Below are 16,588 nucleotides of genomic sequence, written 5' to 3'. Positions count from 1 at the left end.
CCGCGTGTACACCGGCTCATCGGTCTTTTTTTCCGTTTTCTTCCGTCTTTTTAATTCTTGTTCTTCAGATGGGGTACGTCGTTTATTATTACCAGATTGTTTGATTTATACAAACGGTACGTAGCGGCCGCTCGATTCTCACCTGCTATTTTCCTTTTGAAAGAAATAAGAAAAGGTAAATTGAGTTTCTTTTTTTTTTTTGACCAGAGAGTCAACGAACGCGTTTGAATTCAATCATTTTCGGGTGATATTTCGATGATTGAATGCTCCGATATCTAAACATAGAATCGTAGAAATTGAGTTCTCCCAGCAATCAACAGTTTTATTCTTGGGGGGGAATTTGAAAATGAAAGGTGTCTCACCTGATTGGACGGTGGAAAAAGGTGTCGCTCCTCGTTACGGATCACTTCCGCACCTGGGAAATGAAAAGCGACAGTTGATTTCGGCGGGGGCTCCCTGTGCTCTGGTGCATACTGAACCTTCCCATTTTGTCGACTTTCATCTTCTATTTGCTCGCCCCAAGTCCCAAGGACGCCTATTAATGTCTCCGCTTTCCGCTGACACGGAGACGAGTCGATTCCGGCGGAAACTGAACAACTCCATAGCCCTACATCCTTGGAATCAAAAATTAGAAAATAAAATCAAATAACTGTAGGCAATTTAGTGATTGAATTTCTTAAGGAATTCGTTGTCGTTGATTTTAATCTCACGGCGGTTTAAAAAGGGAAAAAAAATTCAAACAATTCCCGAGACTAAAAAATTATACACGTCGCGGGTAAGAAACAAAAAGGTGCGGGAATTCCTATATATACGGACATAGTCATATCTTCGAGTTCTTCTTCAAGTTGAGAGTTGAGGAATTGCGGTGGTGACATGTTGGCGTGTCTGAAGCCGACACAAGACACGCCTAAAGGGGAATCTAAAAATAAAAATAAAAAAACCAGCAGCCGAGCGCCAATTGACGACGAGAAAAATGTTGGTGCAAGGTGTCAATAGTCAAGGTGTAGCCCCACACGTTTTAAAAGCTAAAAAAAGGAAAATAAAAGGGAGTGTGTAGGAATGATGATAACATGTTTAGATGACAACCAAAAAAATAAAATAAGACTGAAAAGAAAAAGTGAAAACACCCACTCGCTCTCTTCCTGTCATTTAAAACATTTTTTTAAATACAAATGTATAATTCATTTTCTAGGGTATTCAGCTGCGGATTTCCATTTCGTCTAGCAAAAGAAAATCGATTCGTTCAAATAGGAAAATCTTTAAAAACCTGTTTTACTGGCCCGCATCACACACCCTTGAAACTTTATCCGGATCCGGCGTCGTCGCTAATAGCCCGTGGAACGTTTCGATTGATCACCATCCCGTGAAAAATATCACCACTACCACCAACGACCGCCAAAGACACAAAAGACAAAACGAAACGAGTTGCCGAGATTTCAGATATTTCCAATTGGACACCGATTTAATCAGCCGAATTACACAGGAATGCAGATATGCAAATTATGTTTAATGATACGGAAAAAAAAACCAACAAATTATTACCCTTGGATTTTTTTGGAATCTTCTCCTTTTAACCAATCGATTGAATCAATAATAGTAAAAGTAAAAAAATAAAAAAAACATTTCCCCCCTTGTTGACTGTTTGATGAGAGCGTGCCATCCGCTCCGCTATGTCACGAAATTTGTTAGCCGGGAAAAAACACACAGAAAACAACGGCAGTTTTCACGGGTCATCGATCCCCTCGTAAAAAAAAAAAAAATCACGCTCCTCTTTAAACATGTAACGAGGAAACGACTGTAGGCTAGCAGCAATCGAGAAATAGCCCACAAAACATTTTGGCTGCTGTGATTATTATTGCACAACTATCGGAGCAATTAAAAAAGGGAAAACGTGAAAATCGAAAAAGAAACAAAATTCTTCTTTTCCTTCTATTTTTTTTTCTCTTTCACGATGGAAATGGCGATGAGAAAAAAAAATTCCGAACGGGACTTGTTGGAAGTTTTTTTTTTTCGTCGCCGTATCGTCTATTTATTTTCTCTCGTCGTTATTTTATAACCCTGCAATTTCCCAATGGTGCTGCTGCTGGCGCGGGATTTTCAACGCGCGTCTTTTTTCTTTCTTTCTTTCACTCCATCGCCGCTTCACAAATCATCACTCACGTTTTTATCTCAACAGTTCACGGTCGATCGTGAAAGAAGAAAACCCGAAACAAAAAGGAAAAGAAAAGACAAATGAAGAGATTGAACGAGAATATAAGAATAGGCGAATGCAGCAGCTATACTATATAATTCGTAGGTAGATGAAATGTGTTCTTGGTTGACGGGGGCCAACAGGTGAGACTACGACGACGCTAGGCAATCATCAATGTGTACGGTATATGAGCTATAAAGGTCATCTACCTCTTCGTCTCTGGAGGCTTTTTTTCTCCCCCTCCTTCATCTCTATTCCTTACACCTGTCGTTTATTTTTTTTCTGGTCACTTGGGTCTACTCAACTTGGTTATTCCGTCAGTCTTTTCTCACACACAGGGCGCACACACAACAACTTTCTCCGGAAATGGGAAATTGACCGTGCTGCCGGACCCGAGTTTTGTTTACTAAATGCAATGAAGGGGGGGGGGGCAGTCTACACATAAAGGTCGGCCTTCTTCTCTTTGATGATAATGAAAGAAAAATAGGGGGGAAATTTGAAAAATAAAATTACAAAAGACTTTCCCTTTTTCTTTTTTTTTCAACCCTCTAATCGAACGTGTTTCCCGTCCGTCTGTGTATAATCCTCTCACGTCTTGGATGATGAACTTCTTCCTCAACTCGAAAAAGTTCTCAGTTTCATTTGATTACAGTCAACGGCGGTAAATAATTGTGAACACTGTCCCTTTTTTTATTTTCTTCAGCTGCGGGTTGTTAGACACCCAGGTATAATTCCAACAAAGAAGCCGTGTGTTCCGTCATCATCGGGCCGAACAGGCGAAAAAAAAATAAAAAAGGTTGACGTCAATAACAGCCCAGCCAGGGAAAGAAAGAAAAAAAAGGGAAAGGTGCGCCAACCCTCCCGCCCAGCAGCAGCACACCCAATTTTGTCAAGAACCTTGAACTTGCCAAAGGAAATCAAGAAATACTCTACTCATTTCCTATATAACAAACCCACATGACTTGTAGAGTTGTTTTTTTTTAATATGCGCGGATGTGCCGCAGACGCCGCCGCCGTTGTCGGGTGGCGGTGGGGGGAGATGAGGAAAGGTATACAGACATGCTGCACGTACGCTAAAAGACCATAAGCATCGACAGGTAGCAAATAAATAAAAAAGGAAGAAAATGTTGTTGTTGGGAGGCGGATCGAATTCGGTTGGGCAGCGCCGCATCACGGAAAACAACACGACCGAAGAGAGAGCGAACCCCTATATGTACGGTATTGGTAAATAGTTACCTGTTGTTATTATATCGTCATTTGCATAAAGATTAGGGGGGTATAAGGGCGGCAAAGCGGTGGCGGAATATGTGGAAGAAAGAAAATAACAACCACCCGCAGGGTTAAACAAACGGAAAATACACACACAAACAGATTCCTCTCACAAAAATATCAAAAAATCATAAATGAATAAGAATTTATTTGTTTTTCGGTTTCCTATATGTACGTGTATCCCAAAACAATGAAATATTTCCGCCGGATGATATCAATAAGGAATTTTCTCATTTATTCATTCAAACTCCATTCTGTCGTTTCGCTCGATTTCAAATCTCCCTCCTCTGCCTTTTTCGGCTTTTTTCTGATTTGGTTCCACCCCCCTCCTCTATTATTCCCACGTTTTTTCCAGCACCTTCGATCGACGACCGCCGCCGTCGTGCTCGACGCTCTAACAATTGGATAATGACTAAATACCTTTATACTATTATACCACACAAACGACGTTACCAGTATAGCGAGGGAAGGTCGTGAGCTCGTGACGGCGGGTTTTATGAACGTGCGTTGTATATTACAGCACCGCAACGGCAGCAGCAACAACAGCAGACGAATCAGAGAAATCCCGCGCGGAAAAATAACTCATCCGCCGCGCAAGGTGCTGATTCATTCAGCGTGAATTTACATATTTCACGCTACATACTAGTAATAACGTGACTGAAATTTAGACACGTAATATTTATATACAGTCTGTTTAGTGGGAGTATCAATTCGACAAAAGGTGTGTGGGGGGGGGAATCGATCGGCGTAAGAGAGAGCTATTATATAGTTATTCGGCAGAAAAATAAAATGCCAACAATGACAAGTACTAAATTAATTGATACAAGAAAAACGGAATTCGTGAGAATGTTTCTAGTTTTCCTGTACAATTCTCGAAAAAGAAAATGTTTTCCCATCATCATCGTCCAGCGGAATTTTTTTCCCCTAAAACTTGAAGGAGTAAGTAAAAACGAAAGAATGACCGTCAGATTGAGATCGAAACGGGACTATTATTTAGATGAACCTCTTGTTGGTCAGTCAGTCCGGTCTTGCTGGACTTGACTCGGCGTTTCAAAAGAATTTCACTCCAAGAGAGGAATAAAAAGAATGAAGGATGATGCTTCTATAGCGTTATAATGTCTACCTATACACACGTTCAACCTGCTGCTGCTGATGTACATTAAAAAAAAATAGCAGCGGTCATTCACTCTTGGCAGTCCCGGTCCTGCTAGAACTATGGCGTCACAACCTGTCAGACCAGCTCAAATGTACGCCAAGGATAAAGGCCAGCATGATGCTCAGAGATGCTGACGCCCTTTTTATTTCCCCGCGATTATTTTTCTGCGTGGATAAGTCACTCTCCGCTATTGTCCCCCACACACAAACATTTTCAAGTCCCTCGTGTTTCCCAGACTATTCTTGTATATTCATCCCTCCTAATACAGCTCACTTCACCTAGTAGATTATATTAACGGTACAATCAGGTTCACGCAGCGGGACAAACTGGCTTTTGATTAGCATCTCTCACACACTGACTGAACTAATGTCCAGCACTGTGTCGGGCCAGTAGAACCTTTCGTCTTGTTTTTCTATTCCGTTTTTTTTTGGGCATTTGACATAACAGAAGAGACTGTACAGCAGGTGACGTTGATTTAATGCACTCACCGTTTATTGAAGGCGGAACTGCCGGACGACCGTTGCGAGCTCTGGCTCTAGGTGCTATCCGTGACGGACGAATGTGTTCAGCGTCATCATTTCTCGTTTGTTTCATCAATAGGTCCGTTATGTTCGCCGCTGGTCTGCAAACGAAACCAAAAGAGAGAAATTAAAATTAATTTTGAAAAAAAAGACTCGTGATGTATAAATCACGTCATCACGATTTTTTGACACGCCGAAATAGATTGGACGTGAAGAATAAACTCGCGGCGGTTTTCAAGACTTTTTTTAAACAAAATAAATGCGCCATTACTAGTAGGCTAGTCAGCTTACTTTTTAAATTGCTACTTCTTTTCCTTTTTGTGACCGCTGGTGGAGCATAACGAATTGGGGGGAATTTTACTTTGACACGGTGACTGGGGAAAACAAAACAGAAAGACAACAACCTTGTCGCCTTGTTGTGGCTATTGTTATTCTTCTCTCCCCCTTTTTTTAAAAAAGAGGTCCGTGAACTTTTTCTTCAACAATCAACTAGTCTGACAGAACGCCGCTAGATGACACGCAATAAATCGTGGACTTTACCTCAAGGTTTTCCCGCCTCTCGGTAGTTAATACACACAGATTTTTGAAAACCGTTTCTATGACAGTTGTTTACGTTTCTAAATTTGATTTCACGTTTTCACGGGACGTTACTAAACACGAACGGAAAAACACGCGTATACGGTCTTGATGACCTTTTCTCGGGACCCATCCGTAGGAAATGACCGTAAGGTTGGTTAACTTCTTTTTACTCTCGTTTGACATTCCACTGAAATGTCACGTTAAAAGTTACAAAATGCCGTTTGTGATGTATCAGTAGCAGTGCCGCATTCAAATTTCAAAAATAAAACTGATTCAATTTGGAAAATGAATCGCCAGGTGTCGTCTGCTAAGAAAAATCTTAGACGTTGCGTGGATCACAATTTGAACCATACATGACCCCATATTTTATAATATTAATAAATGATAAAATTTGTAAGTAATACATGATGAATTAAAATTTAAAACTCATACCTAAAAATTATCAATTGGAAGTGGCAATATATCATTGGTGAAAATTTCTATTTTTTCTGAAGGAAGACCCCCCCGGCCCCCCCCCTTCGATAGGCGAGAAATATAGGCTAGAATAAATTAAAACAAAAAAAGAAGTCAAATAAAAAAATATATATTATATCTAATCCCTGGACTTGCTGTCCTGTCTGGGATCCTTCAGGGAATTCCTTGTTTGTGTTGACCATGGTGTAACGCTGTTTTGTGATTGACGGATAACGTGAAGGAGCTGTTGTCTCACCCTGTAGGAGCAGAGGTGATGGATCAGCTCTGGGGCATGATAAGTAGGACACGGCTGGCGACTTGCTGGACGACGAGGTGGACGTGCTAGGTGGCGGTGGCCGCAGGGGGTGGATGGAAGTTGTCGCTGTCCCCGCTGTCGGCTGACAGTTTTCCGACTGAAAGCTTCTGCTCGATACCTTTATGATACCGTTAGATAAGGTAGTCACCGGGAGTCACCAAGTCGCATGATCCCTTATACGATTAGGAATGAGTTATGACATCGTTGACCCATGAAAACAACGGGGGTCTGAGGGACTTCATGTTGCTGGCTTGTCCGGCAGCCACCATTACCTATATTTTCTCCCTCTTTTCTCCTTACTTATTTTTCTCATGTTCAATCAACGGCGATTAACGGCAAGCAAGCCTTTCTTTCTTAAGTATCCCGGTTGTCCCGAAAAAAGAAATGCTCTCGCTTTGTCAGAAAATCACTTCAAAGAACGAGGATTTTGCAAAAGTGGGATAAATGATGGTAGAACCACAATACGATTGTAAAATTGTCCACAATACGTCGGGCAGCAACGATGTGACGCGAGTCGTAAACCAGAATGATTAAGAATTTGGACTAGTGAATATCAATCAAACATTATATTGATTATATTGTTTAACTTTCCCTTAATTTGAATTGAATTTAAAACAAATTTGAGTTGTGGATCCTTTGATTTGACTCAAATGATTCGATGCTATGACTTAATTTTTTATAAATAAAAATTTAAAAAAAATTGACACCGTTGTAGGGCTGTGGCCCGGGACGTTTTTAGCGGGTTTTTTTTAATGGTTTTTTTAGACGGGTTTTTCTTCTTCCGCGGGTCGAAGCGGGTTGGGCCAACTGAGTGAACGGGTTTGGCCCGGGCCAACCCATGGGTCAAAAAATCTTTACCGGTCGGGTAACGGCCCGGGTAAAAAATCGGTTCAAACACACTTTTTTTTTACAAACTTTAAAAAATTCCCGACGTTTCCAAAATTCCCAACGTAAAAAATTCCCGACGTTTCTAGACGTTTCTAGACAGAATCGACCACGCTACGAACGAAATTCTTCTGCTACAGGAGACAACAAAAAAACCAGTCACAAACAAAAATTAATTAAAAATTAACCAGATGGAATTGGGGATAGAAATAAAAATTAGGTAATAGAGAAATTAATAAAGTATTAACTGTTAGGAAGAAAAGGGGGGAAAATCAGAGTCATAGATAAGAAAACAATTTTTTTACCGAGGAGAAGTTGGTTTTCCCATAAGACGCTGTAGGCGACACACACCAGCTTGGACACAAATGAGATTTTCGCATTTGCGGAGAATGCGCAACGCAGGATGTGTAACTGCTCCATTAATTCGAAAAATTTGGTCAAATTAAGGGTATATTGAAGCAACGGTGCCAAGTAACTTGACAAGCTTTAACAAGTCATTGTTGTAACTTGGCAACGTTGCCCTTACCCTTAAAAAAAGTAAGCAGTTCAGTTGGTTTTGAATCTCTGGTCTAGCAAATACACAATTTATTTCGTTCTTAATATATTTGTGTTAATTCTGCATAGAAAACTACACAAATATTTACGAATTAAAATATTGGAGATAATATCAATTTAAAACTAATAATGTGGGGATAATTGGGATATTCGAAGAAATATAAAAGGATAATTAATTGCAAATGTTCATGAAGGATTGCATAAATTTCTTATTCGTTTTGGGTTATAATGATGAAACGTTATGAAGATAGTTTAAGTTCAGGTATTCTACGTGCCAGCTAGAGAAACTCCCTAACTGACCGAGGAAGATCTGGGAAACGTTAATGCCAGCATGGTCTGCAGCTGCTAATCTTCAGTTAGATATGCGAAGAAAGTTTTCCGCAAATTCGGTAAATACCTACACAAATAAATACATATTCAAAATCACTACCAATTTTACTTTGTAAAAAAAAACTATAGCAATTCTTACCACAAATTATCCGGGCTGTCCTTGGGGAACAGCGAAAATTCCACGTCAATAACATAGTGCGGAAATTTCATTTGCCTCTTCTTCTTGGCGTTGGCTGCCATTAGACGTAAGGCAGCCGACCAGAAAGATTTGCTGCCACTGAAATCTAACTTGCCTTCCCATTTCCTTGTTGGCCACCATTGATTGGTTTTCGTTTTTAAAATCCTCAACTGTCAATGATGGCCTCGCCTTCTCTCTTTGTTTTCTAATTCCTCCAGCCCCTTCTCCTGCACCAGCCCCCTTCGGCAGTCCGCGAGGTCTACAAGAACCGACTTCTCCCTTCAAAGATTTCGTCGAAATGGAATTTTTTTTTAAGATTCCTAGTAGAAATGTTTGAATAGTATTTAAATAATAATTACAGGTGGTCCGGCTTAGCCATCAATTCCTCTTAAAGTAGCAGGGTCAGGGGTTCCTTTGCTTCCTCTTCCTCCTTTTTTGCCAGCGCGAACCTAATTGAAGAGAAATTTAGTTGATTTTTATTTTTTATTTTTTTAAATAAATCAGTCTAACTAATAATTCAGATAAAAGCAACTTACAGTTTGGTCAAAAGGATCCGGCGCAATTTATCCACACAATCCCTGTCCTTGGTCCACAGCCTTAGACAAACCAACTTCCACTTCTTCTTCATCTTCATCTTCCTCCTCCCTTTCGTCCTCCACAAGGTAAACCCCCACTGTGTTGTTGGCCGGTGGTCTGTAAACCTGTTTGTAGGGATTTACTGTCTTGTCCTTTCGTGTCTTGTCCAAGGGAGGCTTGAATATATAACAAAAGCGCCTGCCTTTGCCAGGCAGGTGCCTTTGCTATATAGGCCTCCAAGGGAATCTTTTATATACTATGACAATAAGTATGGTAAGTATGGCAATAGATGAGTTGTGTTGTCTTTTCTTTTCGTTGGGAAATGTGCTGGGCTTTAATTTAATTAGTGAAACCTCTTATTGCGTAGGATTAAATTTGGCAAGCCCGCCTTGAAGTGTGTCGAATGTAGAGGAACTTGTCACGTTGATTGCAGATCCCGCATGCCCACGCCTTGTGTCCCGACTGTACAAACACCCTCTATTAAAGATTTCGTCGGAACCGTTGCTGATTACGATCCCAAAATCTCTCCTATGTTCCCCGGCATTGTCATTCACTTTTTAATTGCTGGCGAAAAATGAAACGAGTATTTTTCCAAATCGATAAAGGAGTTCAAATATCTTGAGGTAGGCATCCGTGATAGCGTAGTCCTTAATGCAATCAATTACTGTGACCTTGTATTCTGAAGAAAAAAAAAGAAATTATTACAAAAAATATTAAAAAAAATAAAAAAAAATTTTTAAAACTTACTTAAGCCTGGTAAAAACACCAGCAATGTACAAGCATACTCATTTCCCTTAGGATAAGTATACTCTTTTTTAACCCAGAATTTTTTCTTGATGATGTTGTCTAGTTCAATTTGGACAACGTGGGGGTATACCCCACCCCCCGGTTGTAGTGATTCCTGGACGAAATCTTGGTAATTTGCAAAATTTGTTCCCGGTAGATAATCCCTAAATGTAAATGACTAGAATAAATACACGATAAATACACGACAAAATACTTATGACTAAATTGACTAGAATTGGAGAATTAAAAAAAATATGACTAGAATGACTAGAATTGGAGAATTAAAAAAAAATACCCCATCATAATATTTTCCTTTATCAGAAAAATAACACAATATTTGATGCACAAATCTTTCGCCTCTTCGACGTCCTCGCAGAGGGCGGACTGATTTCTTAACTGGTCCCCTATGAAATACAAAATAATTAAAGTTAATTATTTAAAAAAAAAATTGAATGTTTAATTACCGTAAATCGTCAGTAACGCACGCCATTGTCCATTTTCTTTCCGCTGAGACATTCTATAACACGAACCGAGATGTTTTGTCATAAACACAAACAGCCTATGGCTGTGTGTTACGGATTGTGTTTATGGGAAAATCACACGTCAACGAAATGGAACGCCTTGGATTGACAGAGGTTAGCATCTATCATGTCAACGGTTCTTAATAGGAAATTAAAGAAATGAAGGTAATTTCATCACTAGTAATTGAACCCCAAATTTGATCGATCCCAAGTGACAACCCTTTGATTTATTCAATTTCAGGGAAATTACATTAATTAAAATTAATTAATTAACCAGTTGATACCAGCCTCATTTCTTGCGTTTGTTGGCCAAAGCCTTTTCTTCCTTCGTCTTCTTTCTCTTCAGGTAGGACGTGACAGCAGCTGGAGCAGTTAGAAGAACTTGTTCAAAGGGGAGAACAGAATTATTCCAGCGGACGGTGAGATTACGAACACCGTCATGGACTGCTTCCCCAACAATTGACTTCCCCCCTTCCCCAATGCTCCTCATCTACGCGTTCTAGAAATCTAATTTATAAATATTTTATTAAATTTTCAATTATTAAAAAAAAAAAAAATTTACCTCTGTCTTTCATCTTCAAGTTCCTTTTTTTTCTTGTATTTCTTCTTTTTCGTGTATCAGTTCTTCCTCCTTCTTGCGAAAGTACGCAGTTAATTTGGTACAAGACTCAAACTGCGCTTCCTTTATTTTTTCCTAAAATTGTTAACATGAAAATGAGTTGAGAAATTTCCGTATCTTGGCAATTCTCCTTAGCTGGTAAAAGGACGTCCGATATTACCAATTTGTTGCTGCATAGTCAAATGTTTGTCTAGGATGACACCAAGGTTCTGAACAGAGTCCGATGGTAGGATAGACGATTCACCAACATTCAGAGAAAGAGCAGTAGATTTACACCGACTGGACTTAGAAAGCACAACAAGAGCAAGTCTTTGACTCATTGAACTTGATAAGGTTATACGTCATCCATTGCTTTGTCTCGTCAACACAGGCAGTGATAGAGGAGAAGGCCCGCTTCTGTTCAGTGTGGTCCGGGTCCAGTGTAATAGTTGTATACATCTGAATATCAGCAGAATACAGGTGATCCGCGACACCACACCTCACCGAAATGACATGTATAGGGCTGTTGTAGAGGGTGAAATGAACGGGTCCGAGTACGGAACCCTGGGGCACACCAAAAAGAAGAAGAACAGCACCAGAGCATACACCAGAAATACAGATACACTGGAGGCGACCAGTCAAGTACGACTTAATTCTTCAAGTGAAAATTTAAATTAAGTTTAAAAATGGAAACTTTCATGAATTGATTTGGAGAGCGATCATCTTGAAGAGTCATCGTTTTTGTTATTGTGAAGTCTTACAACTTTTGGATTGCGAGTAATTACTTTCGCAAGTTAAACTTACAATTAATCCACGAAAGCAACGTTACCTGAATTCAAATGGGCAATTTAAATCCACGGTGGTGGAAAATGACGTTGGTTAAGTAATGTGTTTTCCAATTTTCTTACTCCAATTCTTTTCTCCACTTTTTTTTTACTGTAGAAATATCACTTTCACTTTCATCAACATATGTGACTGCAGATGGATTGACCAGCTGATCAATTACCATGTCCATTTGGCTGTCAGTTATCCTAACTTCTATCTAATTTCTTCTTCTATTTCAAATATCCGCCTTTCATGATGTTTAATAATTTCGAATTACCTAAAAGAGGTCATTTATCGATCCATTTAATTTCCTGTTCGCATGTTGGATGATACCTTAGATATTTTTTCCACAACAAGAATGGTAAGTTACGGAGGCGGTAGGTAAACCATTATGAAATGTTAAAATCAATTATTAAAATTTTAACTACTCCCTTCTCATCATCTATTCTCATCTCTTCCCTCTTGTATTATCATCCACCTTTCTTCATCTCACCTTTTCTCTTCCCAACTCATTTTCTCATTTCTCATCAATGCTCACGATTTTTTCTCATCTCGTTTGTCTTCATCCCTTCTCATCTCTTCCTATCTCACCTCTTCTAAACTCTCCTCAATTCCTTATATTTTCCCTTCCCATACTATCTCTTCCTAACAAATCTCTTCTCAGCTTTTCTCATGTCTTTCCATCTCTTCTCATCTTTCCCCATTACTGCTTTTCTAATCTCTTTCTATATCACCTATATTCTCAATACGATTGCCACAATTTTTGGCACTAGGGTTGAAATGTTTCATATTCAACACTATGAGCAAGCGACTCGAAACTGTCAAACACTTTCGAAAGAGCTACCGTAATGCGCAGGGTATATACGCATTCAACTCTGAAAACTACAAATTCGACACATTCTCTGACTGAAAATTACTGTATTAAAAGGAAAAATAAGTCAAATTTCTATCAAAGTTCACAGATGACCCAATTTTCAATTCTTCAAGTTCACAGCACAATTAAGGTTCTGATCAAGAAGGCTACGTAATTGTTTTGTTCAAAATAAGACTACAATTTTGCATAAGAAAGTAAGAGACTCAGAAGCTATGTCTTTACTGGTGTAGCCATTTCACAATTTAAGAAGTTTTGCATTGAGTGCAGTATACGTCTTGCTCTATTTTCTTAGTTTGTGGTACTTGAATGCCATTTCTTTGTCATTACGACGACGTATGGCACCCTCTGACCATTATTGGACCCCCGATAATTATTGGTGCGTATTTTACAGTGATATAAACACCAAATTGCAATCGGCCGAGTAGAAAAATTCAACCACTTCTTTGTGACATAACTGAACCATTTTTCCGAAAGCTTTCAGTCCGCTTGGAGGAGTAATATCACATACAGAGATACAGTTGTTGCAAAACGTTCTAAACTATAAACAATTTTATCTTTTGGAAGAAAGTGTGGAAACATAACTTTTTTACAAAGAAGGGACAGCCTTATTTTCAAGGTAATGTGATACAAGTCCAATTTTTACAATGGTCTGAAAGGAATTGAGTCGAATGAAAAACAGACAAATATGTGAACACCTTCACCGAAAACTATACAAATGTTCTGCGAAATTGCTTTTTTAAAATCAAAAATGAATTTTACCACACGCAATTAGAGGACCTTTTCTTAGTTTGTAAGTTTGTCTTCACGACATCAGAACGTAAGCCAACGAAACTCGCTTGTGTTGTGTACCACTCCGATACATCCCATGAAAGGTACACAACTGCATGAAAGGGGCCTTAAAAATACTAAGGTGCAATCAAGATACCCTCGCTTCGTCGTTTTTAGAAATTTAGTTGTGCCTCAGAAAATAATAAAAAATGCCGAGCTTTGCCGTTGTAGACATCAACATTAAGAGTTTTAAATTCCTTGGAGAAAGCTTTTTCTTCTAAACTGAATTTTAAGCTCTTGGGATTAGGAGGGCGAGAATCTTCCCTAAAACTATTTAAAATCTGACACCACTTTTCAATTTCGGGGAACAATTATTTTTTGTGACTACCAAAAAGATGGACTTCAACGTTAAGACTCTATTAAATCCTGTATAAATATTTTTGAAATATTTATTTTATGCGTCATTCAAACATTTCTTAAAAAGGCTGTAGATCAGACTAAGAAATATGCAATCTGGGACAGTGCTCACATTTCACACGATATCGTAACCACCTGATGACCACAAATCTTACTACTAAACAAGAAACAAGACCATGTATATGAGTGTCAAACCCAGAAGGCATATAGTGTAACTAACCCATAATTTGTGGACAAGTCTTTTCTTCGTCTTTTTCCACGTAACTCATTGCAAGAACTTGGGCCTTAATGGATGTGCCGAAAGCGACGTTAGAAGAAATAATTGACAGTCGCACTAAATAGCTTGTGCTTGTCCGTTGTGGCTTGTGTCATTTCAGATTCTAGGCAGAGTAGTGCGTTTATAATTATATTTGACATTTAAAAACTACTTGTGCCATACGTTGAACGGTCATCGGCAGTCATAAGGCTCTAATCGAAAAGAATAATTCTGAATTCAAGTTGTCTAATCCGGTGTATAGAAAGAACTATATTTCTCTAGATAAACAATGCAATTTTATACCTCTTTGTTATATTGATCTTACAGTCTGATGATGTTTTATTTTGCTTTTACTTGTCCCTGTTTTTGTATGTTATTTGATTGTTAACATGTTATTACAGTCACACAATGCTGCTTTCATATCACTGTCTTTCTAAACAATTAATTTATAAAGATAAATCATTGGATTTTAATCACTTTTTCATAACAAATACTGGCAGCTGGAATTGCACTTAACGTGCATTCGCATTTTGAAACTTTTTTGTCTGGGCATTTGCCAAAATTTGTTTCACTAAAATATCCGTCTTTGTAAGTTATAAATCTCATATGGATATTTTACGGGTGCTGTACAATTTTCAAATAATTTTTACTAATAATTTTTTCTCATAAGCACTTTTTTGATAAGAAAAACGATTACTTGAAGATAATTTTGATTTTTTTAATCATTGGTTCACATCAAGGCTGGACAGAGCGCGCTCAATTTTTGCGCGATCAAGCTTCCGATCAATTTACAGTGTTGAAAAGGAAAAATTGCTTGGATAACGAAATGATAAGGGTTTTCTGATCACCGATTGTATTTGAATTTCTAGTTTTTCTAAAATTAATTCAACAAATTTAGTATGTAAAATTAATATCTTCATTTTCATTCAAAAACGCTTAGAATTAGCGAAAAAAAAATTTTTTCTTAAAAACATATAAAGCGAGAATTTTGATCGGAGCGTTGATCGGGATTTGATCGGAAAATATGACCAGAAATTCGATCGGTTATCGGAGCGGGGTAGAAAAATTGGGGAAAGAGCGGGATTGGAGCGGGACAACGAAAAAGCGTGATCGTGTCCAACTCTGGTTCACATTGATTTATCATTGATTACAAATTTATAAAAACTGGTAAATTCCAATTATGAATTACTTAGATTGACATCTCCTGTAAATTTTTTTCTTGTGGACACTTAAAACCTCTTATATTGTGCCACATCAAGATTGACCATGAGCGTTCAATACGCAAGCTTGCTATCCTCAATACAAATTTCGTGGGACCAATAAGATCTGTTAATATTACTATTCAATTGCATGTAAAACCAGACTGTGACTGTTTTGATCGCAAAATGATTCTGGACAAATTTATATTGGGTTTTAGACCACAGGGTCATTTTTGAAAATGATGTTCTTGAAGTAAAATTCAAAGATGAGCTCAGCTGTTTTACCAAATCCCCCCCCCCCCCAAAAAAAAAATATTGATTTTTGTATTTTGTTGTTTTGGTTTGATTCGACTCGGACCTGACCAGCGAGGTTTATCCTTATTTGAGTTAAGAAATACTGAAATTTTACTTTTTTATAGCCAGAAGAACTTAATTCGCTTAGCATAGTTGTTGTTGATGCGTTAGAGAAATTTGGCTAAGTTCAAATCGCAACTCGTCTTTGGCGTTACCAACGACCCACCGTGATCAGGTAATTCTACTTCTGGTTGATTATTTTGTCTCAACGGAAAACCACTTGACAATTATACTTGATTTTTACAAAAGAATATTGGAAGTGACGGATTGGGTCAAGAGGTAATTATTGTTTAGACAATATCGATTGTCGTCTGGTTGAGAAGGGTTGGGCCCGAATCGGCTGTTGCACTTTGGTACCAAACTGGTGCCAATTCATGGTTCATGGCAAACAGTGAAGCACGGCTGGCTGACGGTAAACCCAACCAAAAGTTCTAACCAAAAGTATTTCTTATATTAATGTCTAGGACAAGATAATAGCCAATTATTGGGATGGGGTAAAAATGTTACCCACGAGATCAGTGACTTAGTTGAAGCTGACGTACCAACAAAACATACATTGGGGCCCTTGAAGTCTTGATAATTCTCCAGTCTTTCGTTCAGGACTCTGATCTTAAATCTAAGGTCACGTTATCACCCAAATTGTCCTCCTTAACTGCGTTAAGAGGAATTCTTTTGACCCAAGGTTGAAATAGATGAATGAAGTGACGTAAAACAGACGTCCAACGTAAAACATGCCATCTTTGGATGGGTCGTCCTTTGCTTCACGCTCCTAAGGATAAAGTACTTATAGTAAAAAAGTGGGTGTGTTGATACAATTTAATTTGGTATGTTTGATTATTGTTGTCACATCAAGTTGTCACAGTGCGGGATGAATAGGGAATCAGCAAATTTATTTTTGTTGAAGCCAGAATTTTTTCATAATGTTATATGAAATCTATTGTTTTTCTTACAAAGCTGCTCTCAAACTGTATTCTGGTTAGA

At 38.5% G+C, this 16,588-nt stretch overlaps 2 long non-coding RNA genes across 3 annotated transcripts; both read right to left on the bottom strand.

Moving 5' to 3' along the window:
• Positions 1-179: 179 nt before the first annotated feature.
• LOC124190256 lies at positions 180-5,643 on the bottom strand. The gene is made up of 4 exons (XR_006872931.1): positions 5,429-5,643; positions 5,105-5,238; positions 363-614; positions 180-275 (listed from the first exon to the last, which is right to left on the bottom strand). It is a non-coding gene; the product is annotated as an uncharacterized LOC124190256 (long non-coding RNA).
• A 2,274-nt stretch (positions 5,644-7,917) lies between these two features.
• LOC124190218 lies at positions 7,918-10,053 on the bottom strand. 2 transcript variants are annotated; one of them, XR_006872911.1, is made up of 4 exons: positions 9,757-10,053; positions 8,793-9,688; positions 8,395-8,712; positions 7,918-8,322 (listed from the first exon to the last, which is right to left on the bottom strand). It is a non-coding gene; the product is annotated as an uncharacterized LOC124190218 (long non-coding RNA). The 2 variants fall into 2 exon arrangements; XR_006872912.1 differs by having other exon boundaries at positions 8,793-9,680.
• Positions 10,054-16,588: the final 6,535 nt, after the last annotated feature.

Source organism: Daphnia pulex, chromosome 3 (genome assembly GCF_021134715.1).
Source record: "Daphnia pulex isolate KAP4 chromosome 3, ASM2113471v1".
NCBI lineage: Eukaryota > Metazoa > Arthropoda > Branchiopoda > Diplostraca > Daphniidae > Daphnia > Daphnia pulex.
Note: the sequence above shows the minus strand (reverse complement) of the source record. Positions and strands in the feature narration are given on the sequence as shown.